Source organism: Eucyclogobius newberryi, unplaced genomic scaffold, assembly GCF_026437365.1.
Source record: "Eucyclogobius newberryi isolate DKJ021-1_F unplaced genomic scaffold, fEucNew1.0.hap1 SCAF_56, whole genome shotgun sequence".
Taxonomy (NCBI): Eukaryota; Metazoa; Chordata; class Actinopteri; order Gobiiformes; family Gobiidae; genus Eucyclogobius; species Eucyclogobius newberryi.
Window position 1 is genome coordinate 244,183 of NW_027316234.1, and position 14,573 is coordinate 258,755.

Sequence of the window (14,573 nt, forward strand, 5' to 3'; positions counted from 1 at the left end):
GCGTGCGGGGAATGTTAATGACCATTTGTGTTCCGAGGCGGGACGCCCGAGCACTCCCGGCAACAACAACTGATACAGGATGCGGGTGGGTAGGTCTGTGAAAATCCTAAACCTCCCCGTGCTAACAAATACATTAAAATTCAACTTACCTGTCGTGCTCCCCATTTGGCCCAAAGTGCTTCCCCAATGCCTGACCAGATTCCTGTTAAAAATACTTACCATACCACTAATATACTTTCTCCTAAACACTTTACCTGCTAACCTAAAACACTTCCCTATGTAATCTACACTAAAATTACCTTTCACGTCAAATACCTTACCTACATATTCCAGCCCAGCCTCCTCCATCGCCCCACTGATCATGCACTCGCGCTTCCCGGGGGGAGCGGAGAGCAAGTCAGGGTTATGACGGAGGGGCATGTGCGCGAGACCCTCACCGCTGTCTGGAACCGCCACAGTCAGGGGCCTGAAAGTCCTCCACGCCTCCAAGAGTTCCCTCTCGAAGGGGGGGAGGCCCTCCAGGACCGAAACAGGGGGCAACAAACACAAATTATAAACACCAAACTTACCTAGACTATTAACAAACTCACCTATATAATCCTTCCATGGAGCATCTACCTCAACGTCTAGAAATTTCCGAATTGTTTTCAGCCTGAAGGCCTTCTTCCTTAACTCTAAATCTGCTAACTTTAAACCTCCCTGATCGTACTCACCTATCATAACCTTATGTGCAATAAAGCCCCTCTCACGATTCCACAAAAAGTGGTTTATCACTAACCTTAATTTGTTAGCATAGACCCCCGGCAGGCCGTACACGGAGAGTGCATGGTTCAACATGGACATGCACAAAGAATTTACAACTAAGACTTTACCTTTTAATGTCAGATTACGACGTCTCCAAAAATTCAAGCGCGCTGTAATTTTCTCGCACAAAGGCGACCAAAGTGCAGTACGACACGCCTCCTCGTCTCTGCCCAGGGGGACGCCGAGGACCTTGTAGGAGTCCCCCGCCTCCCGGAGCTGGACAGGGAGAGGAACAGGCGTGACGCTGCCGCAAAATTTAACCGTGGTTTTATCGAAATTGATTTTGGCCCCTGAAGCGAGGCCGTAAACATTGAGCACGTGGAGAGAGGCGTTCAGGCTCTCCACGTCTCGGAGGATCAGATTCGTGTCATCTGCGTACTGAAAAATTTTGACTTCCCTACCCGCAGGCGTGGTCAGTCCCCTCACCGCCGCGTCCGCCCTCAACATGGCCGCCAAAGGCTCAGCGGCGATGCTGTAGAGGAGCGACGAGAGGGGACAGCCCTGCCTGACTGATCTTTTTAAGGGGAAAGAGTCAGTTAGAAACCCGTTGACTTTGACCTTACTGACCGCAAAGGAATAGATGAGCTGTAGCCAATTAACAAACCGTTCGCCGAAACCTAACTTACCTAATACAGTCCAGAGGAACGAATGCTCAACTCTGTCGAACGCCTTGTTAAAGTCTACACTAACGTGAATACCACCGGTCGCGTGCATCTGCCGAAGGAGATATCTCAGAGACAAAACTGTGTCTGAGATGTCCCTCCCGGGGACGCTGTAGGCCTGCGAGGGGTGTATGACGGATCCAATCACACGCTTTAACCTACCTGCTAATACCTTTGCTAAAATTTTATAGTCTACGTTCAAAAGGCTAATGGGCCTGTAGTTGGCGAGGCTGCTCCTGTCGCCCTTCTTAAAAAGCAGAGTGACGACACTCATCGCAAAACCATCGCCAACTCTACTCTCACTCTCAAAATCCTGATATAATAGGAGTAGGATCGGAGCTAACCTGGAAGCGAAACGCTTGAAAAACTCACAGGTTAGTCCGTCCTCTCCGGGGCTTTTCCCTGTATTTAAACTCTTGACTGCAGCCTCTATCTCCATGAGAGACAGAGGCGCGTCGCACAGCTCCCTATCCTCCCTGCTCAGTGTGCGCTCCAGAGCACCTACAGCCTGGTCTAAAGCCTGCTCTGCCACTCCGTCTGAACTAAAAAGCCTACTATAGAAATCCTGCGCTGTCTCTAAAACCTCACTTACCTCGGAAACAATCTTACCTGTCTTATCTATCAACTTATCTATGTGCATCTTTCCCTGTGTAACCTTCTCACAGCCGAAGAAGAACGCTGTCGAGCGTTCTCCTTCGACTGTGTGTCTGGCTTTTGCCCTCAAAATTGCACCCTGACACCTACTTACCTCCAGCTGCTCCAGCTCAGCGCGCACCACCAGGTACTCTGGATCCACAGGGCCAGTGGTGGAAGCTGCGCCCTGGTCCAGGACCTGCAGGCGCTGGCGGAGAGCGGTCTCCCTCCTGGTCGACAGCCACGCCTTGTGTTTGCTGTAATTGACACAGAGCTTTTTAATGCGTGTTTTTGCCGTCGGCCACCAATCGACCACGCTGTCGATCAGCTCCAGCTCCATGTCAAATACATCAAACAAAAAGTCCATTTTCCTACAAAAAGTTTCATCACCGAGGATGGAGCTGTTTAGGACCCACAGTCCTCCATTCCTCGGTGATGAAACTAACCCAAAATAAATATCTAAAGTGGAGTGATCACTCAAGCCTGACCACTTGTAGGAAGCACCACTGACTCTCTGTGCCAGGTCTGAGGAGGCAAAACAGAGGTCAATGCGGGACTGCTTCAGGACGCCCTGGACGACCTGCCGCCTGGAGAAATCCTTCAGGAAGGGGTGGACGAACCGCCACACCTCCGTCAGGTTCCTGCTGGCGGCTTCTTCCAACAGGGCTGTCCTGGCAGTGCTGTTTTTAAAAGAGTTGTTAATGCCGATGTCTGTCTTGCAAAGTGTTGTATTAAAGTCACCGATTATGATTGTATTGTCGTTCGCAAAGCGAAATATTTTTTTGAAGAATTGCCTCCTCAGACCATCATCGTTCGGGGCGTAGATGTTAATTAGTCTGAACTTCACTGTGTCCGTGAAGTCCAGGACCAGGAAGGAGCCCTCTGGGTCGGCGTGTACCAGGGTGGGTTGGCCTAAGACACCAGGCCTCACCACCGTGGCCACACCGCGCGAGCACGCCGTGCCCAGGGCCCAAAATACAGAGCCCACTCCCATGCTCCGCACTTGTTGCGCGTGGCTGACATCCCAGTGCGTTTCTTGGATGCAGAGCACGTCCCACTTGGAAAAGTGTAACGCGCTCTGCATCCGCACTGGGCTCCGCAGGCCGCCTGCGTTCCAAGAGGACAAGGAGAACGCCATTAAGAGGAGACCTTGGAGGATGTAACCCATCTTTTATTTAGACTTCTTTTTGGCGCCCGTCGCATCCGACTGCCACACTCTTTTTCTGACTTCACGGGTGGAGAAATCCATGAAGTCATCATTAAAAACAGTCTCGAGCTCACCTCGTGGGGCAGAGCTGCGTGTGGAGGATGGTGGGTTGATGGAGCTTTCTGCTGGCGCTTTTGAAGTGGTTGGAACGGAGGAGGCAGAGCCGCTCTCAGCAGCAGCGCCCTCTCCGTCTCCTGCCACCTGCTTCCTGCGTCTTGCCCCTTTCTTATCCTTCTTCTCCACCTGTCCCCTCTTACCACCGTCCGACTGGAGCTTGGGATCATCACCCAGCCCTGTGGTGATGTCCCCCCCTTTGGAGGTAAGATGCGGGGCCTGTCCCGCACCCATCCTCCTCCCGGGTTCAGCCTCTTCCTCCACGGGCTTAGGAGTTGGACCCTCACGAGTCCCCTCCCTCTGGTCAGGAGGAGCAGTTTGTCCTGCTCCCACCTTCCCAGACGCCAGCGCTGAGCCGAGCACCATCTCCAGTGCGACGGACGCCTCCTCGTCTGAGGAGTCAGAGGAGCAAGAGGAGCCAGACACCTCTGGCTCCCCTGACTCCTCCACAGCCTCCTCCTCCAAAAACTCCTCTACTTCGGAGAGAGCAGTTGCGGGCACGTTCTGGGCCACGTCACTGCTCTCTCCTCCAATGGCGTCCTCCCTGTCCTCCCCTCTGTCCTCCCCTCTGTCCTCCTCTCTGTCACCCGCACCACACGGACATAAGTGGCGGAACATGCGGCACTCTCTGCACTTCGGGGCCCGCTGCGCGACGCACTCGCGCGCGTAATGCCCCTGGCTCCCGCAGTTGCGGCACAGAAAGTCAGGGCACTCCCTCAGAATATGGCCAGGCTGGAGACACCCCCTACACACCCGCACCTGCCTGTCGTGTATTACCCTGAAGTACTCGGGGCCCCCCGCGGTGTCAAACCTGACAGAATACGGTAAGGACTGCACCGTGTCCGTGAACCTTACCCGTACAAACCTGGTGCCGTCCGCCACGTTCGTCCCCGGCCACATTCTCCTCCTCACCTCGGAGACCGCAGAGACCCCCCAGGCGTAGAGCTTGGCCAGGATCTCCTCGTCCTCGATATAAGCCGGCAGCCCCATGAAGGACACGACCAGCTCATCCACCGAGATGTCACGGGCGTGAACCCTGACTCCTCCAATGCAGTACCCGTCCAGGAGCCGCTCCTTCGCTTTAGTGGTACTGACGGTTACTTCATATTTGTCCTTCGAGATGAGTCTGCACGCTACTATGGAGCCGCACACCTCCTGAGTCGATTTCAAAAAAGCTAGTGGCGTGATTTGTGCTCCCTCCGTCAACTCCAACACCACAGTGAGTTCTTTCATAAATTTCATTCTTCTTTCTTCGTTCTTTCTATTATTTACAGATTCTTTCAAACTTTGTCTTGCCTTTGTCGTGTCCATTCCAGTGTCCGATGCCGTGTTGTCCGTCCTTTGAGCCATGCTCACAAAAAACAAAAAATCCACCTCCCAGTAAGTTTACTGGGAGGGGAACAAACAAAAGAACTGAAAAAAGTAAATGAAAATGACCAAAATAACGATTAAAAACTCAAAAAAAAAACTCCCAAACCTCCAGCTCCAGACCATGCAGCACACCACAAATTGCACGCACCTGCACTGATTGCAAAGGGGCTGGTCCAGGGTGGTATGGCCGTGAGCGAAATGTTCCAGGTCAAAACGGCCTTTTTTATATCAAACACTGTCTTTTCGTGAAGAGTACCTTCACGCCGCTTGCTCGGTCAAAATTGGGATATCTCAATGAAAAACTTCTTTTTTTTTTTTTGACGGGTGAAAAAGTGTGAAAATGCTCACAGCACCTGGTATTCCCAGGCGGTCTCCCATCCAAGTACTAACCAGGCCCAACCCTGCTTGGCTTCCGAGATCAGACGAGATCGGGCTGGTCCAGGGTGGTATGGCCGTGAGCGAAATGTTCCAGGTCAAAACGGCCTTTTTTATATCAAACACTGTCTTTTCGTGAAGAGTACCTTCACGCCACTTGCTCGGTCAAAATTGGGATATCTCAATGAAAAACTTCTTTTTTTTTTTTTGACGGGTGAAAAAGTGTGAAAATGCTCACAGCACCTGGTATTCCCAGGCGGTCTCCCATCCAAGTACTAACAAGGCCCAACCCCGCTTGGCTTCCGAGATCAAACGAGATCGGGCTGGTCCAGGGTGGTATGGCCGTGAGCGAAATGTTCCAGGTCAAAACGGCCTTTTTTATATCAAACACTGTCTTTTCGTGAAGAGTACCTTCACGCCACTTGCTCGGTCAAAATTGGGATATCTCAATGAAAAACTTCTTTTTTTTTTTTTTTTTTTTTTTTGACAGGTGAAAAAGTGTGAAAATGCTCACAGCACCTGGTATTCCCAGGCGGTCTCCCATCCAAGTACTAACCAGGCCCAACCCTGCTTGGCTTCCGAGATCAAACGAGATCGGGCTGGTCCAGGGTGGTATGGCCGTGAGCGAAATGTTCCAGGTCAAAACGGCCTTTTTTATATCAAACACTGTCTTTTCGTGAAGAGTACCTTCACGCCACTTGCTCGGTCAAAATTGGGATATCTCAATGAAAAACTTCTTTTTTTTTTTTTGACGGGTGAAAAAGTGTGAAAATGCTCACAGCACCTGGTATTCCCAGGCGGTGTTCCATCCAAGTACTAACAAGGCCCAACCCCGCTTGGCTTCCGAGATCAAACGAGATCGGGCTGTTCCAGGGTGGTATGGCCGTGAGCTAAATGTTCCTGGTCAAAACTCGTATAAATGGCTTTTTTTGCATCAAACACTGTCTTTTCGTGAAGAGTACCTTCACGCCACTTGCTCGGTCAAAATTGGGATATCTCAATGAAAAACTTCTTTTTTTTTTTTTTTTTTTTTTTTTGACAGGTGAAAAAGTGTGAAAATGCTCACAGCACCTGGTATTCCCAGGCGGTCTCCCATCCAAGTACTAACCAGGCCCAACCCTGCTTGGCTTCCGAGATCAGACGAGATCGGGCTGGTCCAGGGTGTTATGGCCGTGAGCGAAATGTTCCAGGTCAAAACGGCCTTTTTTATATCAAACACTGTCTTTTCGTGAAGAGTACCTTCACGCCACTTGCTCGGTCAAAATTGGGATATCTCAATGAAAAACTTCTTTTTTTTTTTTTGACGGGTGAAAAAGTGTGAAAATGCTCACAGCACCTGGTATTCCCAGGCGGTCTCCCATCCAAGTACTAACAAGGCCCAACCCCGCTTGGCTTCCGAGATCAAACGAGATCGGGCTGGTCCAGGGTGGTATGGCCGTGAGCGAAATGTTCCAGGTCAAAACGGCCTTTTTTATATCAAACACTGTCTTTTCGTGAAGAGTACCTTCACGCCACTTGCTCGGTCAAAATTGGGATATCTCAATGAAAAACTTCTTCTTTTTTTTTTGACGGGTGAAAAAGTGTGAAAATGCTCACAGCACCTGGTATTCCCAGGCGGTCTCCCATCCAAGTACTAACCAGGCCCAACCCTGCTTGGCTTCCGAGATCAGACGAGATCGGGCTGGTCCAGGGTGGTATGGCCGTGAGCGAAATGTTCCAGGTCAAAACGGCCTTTTTTATATCAAACACTGTCTTTTCGTGAAGAGTACCTTCACGCCACTTGCTCGGTCAAAATTGGGATATCTCAATGAAAAACTTCTTTTTTTTTTTTTGACGGGTGAAAAAGTGTGAAAATGCTCACAGCACCTGGTATTCCCAGGCGGTCTCCCATCCAAGTACTAACAAGGCCCAACCCCGCTTGGCTTCCGAGATCAAACGAGATCGGGCTGGTCCAGGGTGGTATGGCCGTGAGCGAAATGTTCCAGGTCAAAACGGCCTTTTTTATATCAAACACTGTCTTTTCGTGAAGAGTACCTTCACGCCACTTGCTCGGTCAAAATTGGGATATCTCAATGAAAAACTTCTTTTTTTTTTTTTGACGGGTGAAAAAGTGTGAAAATGCTCACAGCACCTGGTATTCCCAGGCGGTCTCCCATCCAAGTACTAACCAGGCCCAACCCTGCTTGGCTTCCGAGATCAGACGAGATCGGGCTGGTCCAGGGTGGTATGGCCGTGAGCGAAATGTTCCAGGTCAAAACGGCCTTTTTTATATCAAACACTGTCTTTTCGTGAAGAGTACCTTCACGCCACTTGCTCGGTCAAAATTGGGATATCTCAATGAAAAACTTCTTTTTTTTTTTTTGACGGGTGAAAAAGTGTGAAAATGCTCACAGCACCTGGTATTCCCAGGCGGTCTCCCATCCAAGTACTAACAAGGCCCAACCCTGCTTGGCTTCCGAGATCAGACGAGATCGGGCTGGTCCAGGGTGGTATGGCCGTGAGCGAAATGTTCCAGGTCAAAACGGCCTTTTTTATATCAAACACTGTCTTTTCGTGAAGAGTACCTTCACGCCACTTGCTCGGTCAAAATTGGGATATCTCAAAGAAAAACTTCTTTTTTTTTTTTTGACGGGTGAAAAAGTGTGAAAATGCTCACAGCACCTGGTATTCCCAGGCGGTGTTCCATCCAAGTACTAACAAGGCCCAACCCCGCTTGGCTTCCGAGATCAAACGAGATCGGGCTGGTCCAGGGTGGTATGGCCGTGAGCGAAATGTTCCAGGTCAAAACGGCCTTTTTTATATCAAACACTGTCTTTTCGTGAAGAGTACCTTCACGCCACTTGCTCGGTCAAAATTGGGATATCTCAATGAAAAACTTCTTTTTTTTTTTTTGACGGGTGAAAAAGTGTGAAAATGCTCACAGCACCTGGTATTCCCAGGCGGTCTCCCATCCAAGTACTAACAAGGCCCAACCCCGCTTGGCTTCCGAGATCAAACGAGATCGGGCTGGTCCAGGGTGGTATGGCCGTGAGCGAAATGTTCCAGGTCAAAACGGCCTTTTTTATATCAAACACTGTCTTTTCGTGAAGAGTACCTTCACGCCACTTGCTCGGTCAAAATTGGGATATCTCAATGAAAAACTTCTTTTTTTTTTTTTTTTTTTTTTTTGACAGGTGAAAAAGTGTGAAAATGCTCACAGCACCTGGTATTCCCAGGCGGTCTCCCATCCAAGTACTAACCAGGCCCAACCCTGCTTGGCTTCCGAGATCAGACGAGATCGGGCTGGTCCAGGGTGGTATGGCCGTGAGCGAAATGTTCCAGGTCAAAACGGCCTTTTTTATATCAAACACTGTCTTTTCGTGAAGAGTACCTTCACGCCACTTGCTCGGTCAAAATTGGGATATCTCAATGAAAAACTTCTTTTTTTTTTTTTGACGGGTGAAAAAGTGTGAAAATGCTCACAGCACCTGGTATTCCCAGGCGGTCTCCCATCCAAGTACTAACAAGGCCCAACCCTGCTTGGCTTCCGAGATCAGACGAGATCGGGCTGGTCCAGGGTGGTATGGCCGTGAGCGAAATGTTCCAGGTCAAAACGGCCTTTTTTATATCAAACACTGTCTTTTCGTGAAGAGTACCTTCACGCCACTTGCTCGGTCAAAATTGGGATATCTCAATGAAAAACTTCTTTTTTTTTTTTTGACGGGTGAAAAAGTGTGAAAATGCTCACAGCACCTGGTATTCCCAGGCGGTGTTCCATCCAAGTACTAACAAGGCCCAACCCCGCTTGGCTTCCGAGATCAAACGAGATCGGGCTGGTCCAGGGTGGTATGGCCGTGAGCGAAATGTTCCAGGTCAAAACGGCCTTTTTTATATCAAACACTGTCTTTTCGTGAAGAGTACCTTCACGCCACTTGCTCGGTCAAAATTGGGATATCTCAATGAAAAACTTCTTTTTTTTTTTTTGACGGGTGAAAAAGTGTGAAAATGCTCACAGCACCTGGTATTCCCAGGCGGTGTTCCATCCAAGTACTAACAAGGCCCAACCCCGCTTGGCTTCCGAGATCAAACGAGATCGGGCTGTTCCAGGGTGGTATGGCCGTGAGCGAAATGTTCCTGGTCAAAACTCGTATAAATGGCTTTTTTTGCATCAAACACTGTCTTTTCGTGAAGAGTACCTTCACGCCACTTGCTCGGTCAAAATTGGGATATCTCAATGAAAAACTTCTTTTTTTTTTTTTGACGGGTGAAAAAGTGTGAAAATGCTCACAGCACCTGGTATTCCCAGGCGGTCTCCCATCCAAGTACTAACAAGGCCCAACCCCGCTTGGCTTCCGAGATCAAACGAGATCGGGCTGGTCCAGGGTGGTATGGCCGTGAGCGAAATGTTCCAGGTCAAAACGGCCTTTTTTATATCAAACACTGTCTTTTCGTGAAGAGTACCTTCACGCCACTTGCTCGGTCAAAATTGGGATATCTCAATGAAAAACTTCTTTTTTTTTTTTTGACGGGTGAAAAAGTGTGAAAATGCTCACAGCACCTGGTATTCCCAGGCGGTCTCCCATCCAAGTACTAACCAGGCCCAACCCTGCTTGGCTTCCGAGATCAGACGAGATCGGGCTGGTCCAGGGTGGTATGGCCGTGAGCGAAATGTTCCAGGTCAAAACGGCCTTTTTTATATCAAACACTGTCTTTTCGTGAAGAGTACCTTCACGCCACTTGCTCGGTCAAAATTGGGATATCTCAATGAAAAACTTCTTTTTTTTTTTTTGACGGGTGAAAAAGTGTGAAAATGCTCACAGCACCTGGTATTCCCAGGCGGTCTCCCATCCAAGTACTAACAAGGCCCAACCCTGCTTGGCTTCCGAGATCAGACGAGATCGGGCTGGTCCAGGGTGGTATGGCCGTGAGCGAAATGTTCCAGGTCAAAACGGCCTTTTTTATATCAAACACTGTCTTTTCGTGAAGAGTACCTTCACGCCACTTGCTCGGTCAAAATTGGGATATCTCAAAGAAAAACTTCTTTTTTTTTTTTTGACGGGTGAAAAAGTGTGAAAATGCTCACAGCACCTGGTATTCCCAGGCGGTGTTCCATCCAAGTACTAACAAGGCCCAACCCCGCTTGGCTTCCGAGATCAAACGAGATCGGGCTGGTCCAGGGTGGTATGGCCGTGAGCGAAATGTTCCAGGTCAAAACGGCCTTTTTTATATCAAACACTGTCTTTTCGTGAAGAGTACCTTCACGCCACTTGCTCGGTCAAAATTGGGATATCTCAATGAAAAACTTCTTTTTTTTTTTTTGACGGGTGAAAAAGTGTGAAAATGCTCACAGCACCTGGTATTCCCAGGCGGTGTTCCATCCAAGTACTAACAAGGCCCAACCCCGCTTGGCTTCCGAGATCAAACGAGATCGGGCTGTTCCAGGGTGGTATGGCCGTGAGCGAAATGTTCCTGGTCAAAACTCGTATAAATGGCTTTTTTTGCATCAAACACTGTCTTTTCGTGAAGAGTACCTTCACGCCACTTGCTCGGTCAAAATTGGGATATCTCAATGAAAAACTTCTTTTTTTTTTTTTTTTTTTTTTTTTTTGACAGGTGAAAAAGTGTGAAAATGCTCACAGCACCTGGTATTCCCAGGCGGTCTCCCATCCAAGTACTAACCAGGCCCAACCCTGCTTGGCTTCCGAGATCAGACGAGATCGGGCTGGTCCAGGGTGGTATGGCCGTGAGCGAAATGTTCCAGGTCAAAACGGCCTTTTTTATATCAAACACTGTCTTTTCGTGAAGAGTACCTTCACGCCACTTGCTCGGTCAAAATTGGGATATCTCAATGAAAAACTTCTTTTTTTTTTTTTGACGGGTGAAAAAGTGTGAAAATGCTCACAGCACCTGGTATTCCCAGGCGGTCTCCCATCCAAGTACTAACAAGGCCCAACCCCGCTTGGCTTCCGAGATCAAACGAGATCGGGCTGGTCCAGGGTGGTATGGCCGTGAGCGAAATGTTCCAGGTCAAAACGGCCTTTTTTATATCAAACACTGTCTTTTCGTGAAGAGTACCTTCACGCCACTTGCTCGGTCAAAATTGGGATATCTCAATGAAAAACTTCTTTTTTTTTTTTTGACGGGTGAAAAAGTGTGAAAATGCTCACAGCACCTGGTATTCCCAGGCGGTCTCCCATCCAAGTACTAACAAGGCCCAACCCCGCTTGGCTTCCGAGATCAAACGAGATCGGGCTGGTCCAGGGTGGTATGGCCGTGAGCGAAATGTTCCAGGTCAAAACGGCCTTTTTTATATCAAACACTGTCTTTTCGTGAAGAGTACCTTCACGCCACTTGCTCGGTCAAAATTGGGATATCTCAATGAAAAACTTCTTTTTTTTTTTTTGACGGGTGAAAAAGTGTGAAAATGCTCACAGCACCTGGTATTCCCAGGCGGTGTTCCATCCAAGTACTAACAAGGCCCAACCCCGCTTGGCTTCCGAGATCAAACGAGATCGGGCTGGTCCAGGGTGGTATGGCCGTGAGCGAAATGTTCCAGGTCAAAACGGCCTTTTTTATATCAAACACTGTCTTTTCGTGAAGAGTACCTTCACGCCACTTGCTCGGTCAAAATTGGGATATCTCAATGAAAAACTTCTTTTTTTTTTTTTTTTTTTTTTTTTGACAGGTGAAAAAGTGTGAAAATGCTCACAGCACCTGGTATTCCCAGGCGGTGTTCCATCCAAGTACTAACAAGGCCCAACCCCGCTTGGCTTCCGAGATCAAACAAGATCGGGCTGGTCCAGGGTGGTATGGCCGTGAGCGAAATGTTCCAGGTCAAAACTCGTATAAATGGCTTTTTTTGCATCAAACACTGTCTTTTCGTGAAGAGTACCTTCACGCCACTTGCTCGGTCAAAATTGGGATATCTCAATGAAAAACTTCTTTTTTTTTTTTTTTTTTTTTTTTGACAGGTGAAAAAGTGTGAAAATGCTCACAGCACCTGGTATTCCCAGGCGGTCTTCCATCCAAGTACTAACCAGGCCCAACCCTGCTTGGCTTCCGAGATCAGACGAGATCGGGCTGGTCCAGGGTGGTATGGCCGTGAGCGAAATGTTCCAGGTCAAAACGGCCTTTTTTATATCAAACACTGTCTTTTCGTGAAGAGTACCTTCACGCCACTTGCTCGGTCAAAATTGGGATATCTCAATGAAAAACTTCTTTTTTTTTTTTTGACGGGTGAAAAAGTGTGAAAATGCTCACAGCACCTGGTATTCCCAGGCGGTCTCCCATCCAAGTACTAACAAGGCCCAACCCTGCTTGGCTTCCGAGATCAGACGAGATCGGGCTGGTCCAGGGTGGTATGGCCGTGAGCGAAATGTTCCAGGTCAAAACGGCCTTTTTTATATCAAACACTGTCTTTTCGTGAAGAGTACCTTCACGCCACTTGCTCGGTCAAAATTGGGATATCTCAATGAAAAACTTCTTTTTTTTTTTTTGACGGGTGAAAAAGTGTGAAAATGCTCACAGCACCTGGTATTCCCAGGCGGTGTTCCATCCAAGTACTAACAAGGCCCAACCCCGCTTGGCTTCCGAGATCAAACGAGATCGGGCTGGTCCAGGGTGGTATGGCCGTGAGCGAAATGTTCCAGGTCAAAACGGCCTTTTTTATATCAAACACTGTCTTTTCGTGAAGAGTACCTTCACGCCACTTGCTCGGTCAAAATTGGGATATCTCAATGAAAAACTTCTTTTTTTTTTTTGACGGGTGAAAAAGTGTGAAAATGCTCACAGCACCTGGTATTCCCAGGCGGTGTTCCATCCAAGTACTAACAAGGCCCAACCCCGCTTGGCTTCCGAGATCAAACGAGATCGGGCTGTTCCAGGGTGGTATGGCCGTGAGCGAAATGTTCCTGGTCAAAACTCGTATAAATGGCTTTTTTTGCATCAAACACTGTCTTTTCGTGAAGAGTACCTTCACGCCACTTGCTCGGTCAAAATTGGGATATCTCAATGAAAAACTTCTTTTTTTTTTTTTTTTTTTTTTTTTGACAGGTGAAAAAGTGTGAAAATGCTCACAGCACCTGGTATTCCCAGGCGGTCTCCCATCCAAGTACTAACCAGGCCCAACCCTGCTTGGCTTCCGAGATCAGACGAGATCGGGCTGGTCCAGGGTGGTATGGCCGTGAGCGAAATGTTCCAGGTCAAAACGGCCTTTTTTATATCAAACACTGTCTTTTCGTGAAGAGTACCTTCACGCCACTTGCTCGGTCAAAATTGGGATATCTCAATGAAAAACTTCTTTTTTTTTTTTTGACGGGTGAAAAAGTGTGAAAATGCTCACAGCACCTGGTATTCCCAGGCGGTCTCCCATCCAAGTACTAACCAGGCCCAACCCTGCTTGGCTTCCGAGATCAGACGAGATCGGGCTGGTCCAGGGTGGTATGGCCGTGAGCGAAATGTTCCAGGTCAAAACGGCCTTTTTTATATCAAACACTGTCTTTTCGTGAAGAGTACCTTCACGCCACTTGCTCGGTCAAAATTGGGATATCTCAATGAAAAACTTCTTTTTTTTTTTTTGACGGGTGAAAAAGTGTGAAAATGCTCACAGCACCTGGTATTCCCAGGCGGTGTTCCATCCAAGTACTAACAAGGCCCAACCCCGCTTGGCTTCCGAGATCAAACGAGATCGGGCTGTTCCAGGGTGGTATGGCCGTGAGCGAAATGTTCCTGGTCAAAACTCGTATAAATGGCTTTTTTTGCATCAAACACTGTCTTTTCGTGAAGAGTACCTTCACGCCACTTGCTCGGTCAAAATTGGGATATCTCAATGAAAAACTTCTTTTTTTTTTTTTTTTTTTTGACAGGTGAAAAAGTGTGAAAATGCTCACAGCACCTGGTATTCCCAGGCGGTCTCCCATCCAAGTACTAACCAGGCCCAACCCTGCTTGGCTTCCGAGATCAGACGAGATCGGGCTGGTCCAGGGTGGTATGGCCGTGAGCGAAATGTTCCAGGTCAAAACGGCCTTTTTTATATCAAACACTGTCTTTTCGTGAAGAGTACCTTCACGCCACTTGCTCGGTCAAAATTGGGATATCTCAATGAAAAACTTCTTTTTTTTTTTTTGACGGGTGAAAAAGTGTGAAAATGCTCACAGCACCTGGTATTCCCAGGCGGTCTCCCATCCAAGTACTAACAAGGCCCAACCCTGCTTGGCTTCCGAGATCAGACGAGATCGGGCTGGTCTTTTTTTTTTTATCTTTTATTATCAAAAACATCTTAAAACAAGTATTTACATATATTTACATGAATGTACAGACATACATGACACACAAGGGCAAGGGAATGGGATACACAAGGGCAAGGGGAGACGAGACAAAAAATTACAGAAAATCAAACACACAATCATTCTCGAAACATTCTTCAGTGA

The 14,573-nt window shown here is 48.2% G+C and overlaps 23 non-coding genes and 11 pseudogenes across 23 annotated transcripts; all 34 read right to left on the reverse strand.

The window, feature by feature from the left end:
- Positions 1-5,132: 5,132 nt before the first annotated feature.
- LOC140345836 (5S ribosomal RNA) lies at positions 5,133-5,251 on the reverse strand. The gene has a single exon (XR_011924107.1). It is a non-coding gene; the product is annotated as a 5S ribosomal RNA (ribosomal RNA).
- A 146-nt stretch (positions 5,252-5,397) lies between these two features.
- Positions 5,398-5,516, reverse strand: LOC140384298 (5S ribosomal RNA). Its single transcript, XR_011932974.1, has one exon. It is a non-coding gene; the product is annotated as a 5S ribosomal RNA (ribosomal RNA).
- A 157-nt stretch (positions 5,517-5,673) lies between these two features.
- LOC140384004 (5S ribosomal RNA) lies at positions 5,674-5,792 on the reverse strand. The gene has a single exon (XR_011932705.1). It is a non-coding gene; the product is annotated as a 5S ribosomal RNA (ribosomal RNA).
- A 146-nt stretch (positions 5,793-5,938) lies between these two features.
- Positions 5,939-6,057, reverse strand: LOC140345307 (5S ribosomal RNA; annotated as a pseudogene).
- A 168-nt stretch (positions 6,058-6,225) lies between these two features.
- LOC140384261 (5S ribosomal RNA) lies at positions 6,226-6,344 on the reverse strand. The gene has a single exon (XR_011932939.1). It is a non-coding gene; the product is annotated as a 5S ribosomal RNA (ribosomal RNA).
- A 146-nt stretch (positions 6,345-6,490) lies between these two features.
- LOC140384300 (5S ribosomal RNA) lies at positions 6,491-6,609 on the reverse strand. The gene has a single exon (XR_011932975.1). It is a non-coding gene; the product is annotated as a 5S ribosomal RNA (ribosomal RNA).
- A 146-nt stretch (positions 6,610-6,755) lies between these two features.
- On the reverse strand, positions 6,756-6,874 carry LOC140345837 (5S ribosomal RNA). Its single transcript, XR_011924108.1, has one exon. It is a non-coding gene; the product is annotated as a 5S ribosomal RNA (ribosomal RNA).
- Positions 6,875-7,020: 146 nt separating this feature from the next.
- On the reverse strand, positions 7,021-7,139 carry LOC140384302 (5S ribosomal RNA). The gene has a single exon (XR_011932977.1). It is a non-coding gene; the product is annotated as a 5S ribosomal RNA (ribosomal RNA).
- Positions 7,140-7,285: 146 nt separating this feature from the next.
- Positions 7,286-7,404, reverse strand: LOC140345838 (5S ribosomal RNA). The gene has a single exon (XR_011924109.1). It is a non-coding gene; the product is annotated as a 5S ribosomal RNA (ribosomal RNA).
- Positions 7,405-7,550: 146 nt separating this feature from the next.
- LOC140384207 (5S ribosomal RNA) lies at positions 7,551-7,669 on the reverse strand. The gene has a single exon (XR_011932889.1). It is a non-coding gene; the product is annotated as a 5S ribosomal RNA (ribosomal RNA).
- Positions 7,670-7,815: 146 nt separating this feature from the next.
- On the reverse strand, positions 7,816-7,934 carry LOC140345413 (5S ribosomal RNA; annotated as a pseudogene).
- Positions 7,935-8,080: 146 nt separating this feature from the next.
- Positions 8,081-8,199, reverse strand: LOC140384303 (5S ribosomal RNA). The gene has a single exon (XR_011932978.1). It is a non-coding gene; the product is annotated as a 5S ribosomal RNA (ribosomal RNA).
- A 157-nt stretch (positions 8,200-8,356) lies between these two features.
- LOC140345839 (5S ribosomal RNA) lies at positions 8,357-8,475 on the reverse strand. Its single transcript, XR_011924110.1, has one exon. It is a non-coding gene; the product is annotated as a 5S ribosomal RNA (ribosomal RNA).
- Positions 8,476-8,621: 146 nt separating this feature from the next.
- LOC140384208 (5S ribosomal RNA) lies at positions 8,622-8,740 on the reverse strand. Its single transcript, XR_011932890.1, has one exon. It is a non-coding gene; the product is annotated as a 5S ribosomal RNA (ribosomal RNA).
- Positions 8,741-8,886: 146 nt separating this feature from the next.
- On the reverse strand, positions 8,887-9,005 carry LOC140345415 (5S ribosomal RNA; annotated as a pseudogene).
- A 146-nt stretch (positions 9,006-9,151) lies between these two features.
- Positions 9,152-9,270, reverse strand: LOC140345308 (5S ribosomal RNA; annotated as a pseudogene).
- A 156-nt stretch (positions 9,271-9,426) lies between these two features.
- LOC140384304 (5S ribosomal RNA) lies at positions 9,427-9,545 on the reverse strand. The gene has a single exon (XR_011932979.1). It is a non-coding gene; the product is annotated as a 5S ribosomal RNA (ribosomal RNA).
- Positions 9,546-9,691: 146 nt separating this feature from the next.
- Positions 9,692-9,810, reverse strand: LOC140345840 (5S ribosomal RNA). Its single transcript, XR_011924111.1, has one exon. It is a non-coding gene; the product is annotated as a 5S ribosomal RNA (ribosomal RNA).
- Positions 9,811-9,956: 146 nt separating this feature from the next.
- LOC140384209 (5S ribosomal RNA) lies at positions 9,957-10,075 on the reverse strand. Its single transcript, XR_011932891.1, has one exon. It is a non-coding gene; the product is annotated as a 5S ribosomal RNA (ribosomal RNA).
- A 146-nt stretch (positions 10,076-10,221) lies between these two features.
- Positions 10,222-10,340, reverse strand: LOC140345416 (5S ribosomal RNA; annotated as a pseudogene).
- Positions 10,341-10,486: 146 nt separating this feature from the next.
- LOC140345309 (5S ribosomal RNA) lies at positions 10,487-10,605 on the reverse strand (annotated as a pseudogene).
- A 170-nt stretch (positions 10,606-10,775) lies between these two features.
- On the reverse strand, positions 10,776-10,894 carry LOC140345841 (5S ribosomal RNA). The gene has a single exon (XR_011924112.1). It is a non-coding gene; the product is annotated as a 5S ribosomal RNA (ribosomal RNA).
- A 146-nt stretch (positions 10,895-11,040) lies between these two features.
- On the reverse strand, positions 11,041-11,159 carry LOC140384305 (5S ribosomal RNA). The gene has a single exon (XR_011932980.1). It is a non-coding gene; the product is annotated as a 5S ribosomal RNA (ribosomal RNA).
- Positions 11,160-11,305: 146 nt separating this feature from the next.
- Positions 11,306-11,424, reverse strand: LOC140384306 (5S ribosomal RNA). Its single transcript, XR_011932981.1, has one exon. It is a non-coding gene; the product is annotated as a 5S ribosomal RNA (ribosomal RNA).
- Positions 11,425-11,570: 146 nt separating this feature from the next.
- Positions 11,571-11,689, reverse strand: LOC140345417 (5S ribosomal RNA; annotated as a pseudogene).
- Positions 11,690-11,847: 158 nt separating this feature from the next.
- On the reverse strand, positions 11,848-11,966 carry LOC140345589 (5S ribosomal RNA; annotated as a pseudogene).
- Positions 11,967-12,133: 167 nt separating this feature from the next.
- LOC140384019 (5S ribosomal RNA) lies at positions 12,134-12,252 on the reverse strand. Its single transcript, XR_011932719.1, has one exon. It is a non-coding gene; the product is annotated as a 5S ribosomal RNA (ribosomal RNA).
- Positions 12,253-12,398: 146 nt separating this feature from the next.
- On the reverse strand, positions 12,399-12,517 carry LOC140384210 (5S ribosomal RNA). The gene has a single exon (XR_011932892.1). It is a non-coding gene; the product is annotated as a 5S ribosomal RNA (ribosomal RNA).
- Positions 12,518-12,663: 146 nt separating this feature from the next.
- LOC140345418 (5S ribosomal RNA) lies at positions 12,664-12,782 on the reverse strand (annotated as a pseudogene).
- A 145-nt stretch (positions 12,783-12,927) lies between these two features.
- Positions 12,928-13,046, reverse strand: LOC140345310 (5S ribosomal RNA; annotated as a pseudogene).
- A 168-nt stretch (positions 13,047-13,214) lies between these two features.
- LOC140345842 (5S ribosomal RNA) lies at positions 13,215-13,333 on the reverse strand. The gene has a single exon (XR_011924113.1). It is a non-coding gene; the product is annotated as a 5S ribosomal RNA (ribosomal RNA).
- A 146-nt stretch (positions 13,334-13,479) lies between these two features.
- LOC140345844 (5S ribosomal RNA) lies at positions 13,480-13,598 on the reverse strand. Its single transcript, XR_011924115.1, has one exon. It is a non-coding gene; the product is annotated as a 5S ribosomal RNA (ribosomal RNA).
- Positions 13,599-13,744: 146 nt separating this feature from the next.
- Positions 13,745-13,863, reverse strand: LOC140345312 (5S ribosomal RNA; annotated as a pseudogene).
- A 163-nt stretch (positions 13,864-14,026) lies between these two features.
- Positions 14,027-14,145, reverse strand: LOC140345845 (5S ribosomal RNA). The gene has a single exon (XR_011924116.1). It is a non-coding gene; the product is annotated as a 5S ribosomal RNA (ribosomal RNA).
- Positions 14,146-14,573: the final 428 nt, after the last annotated feature.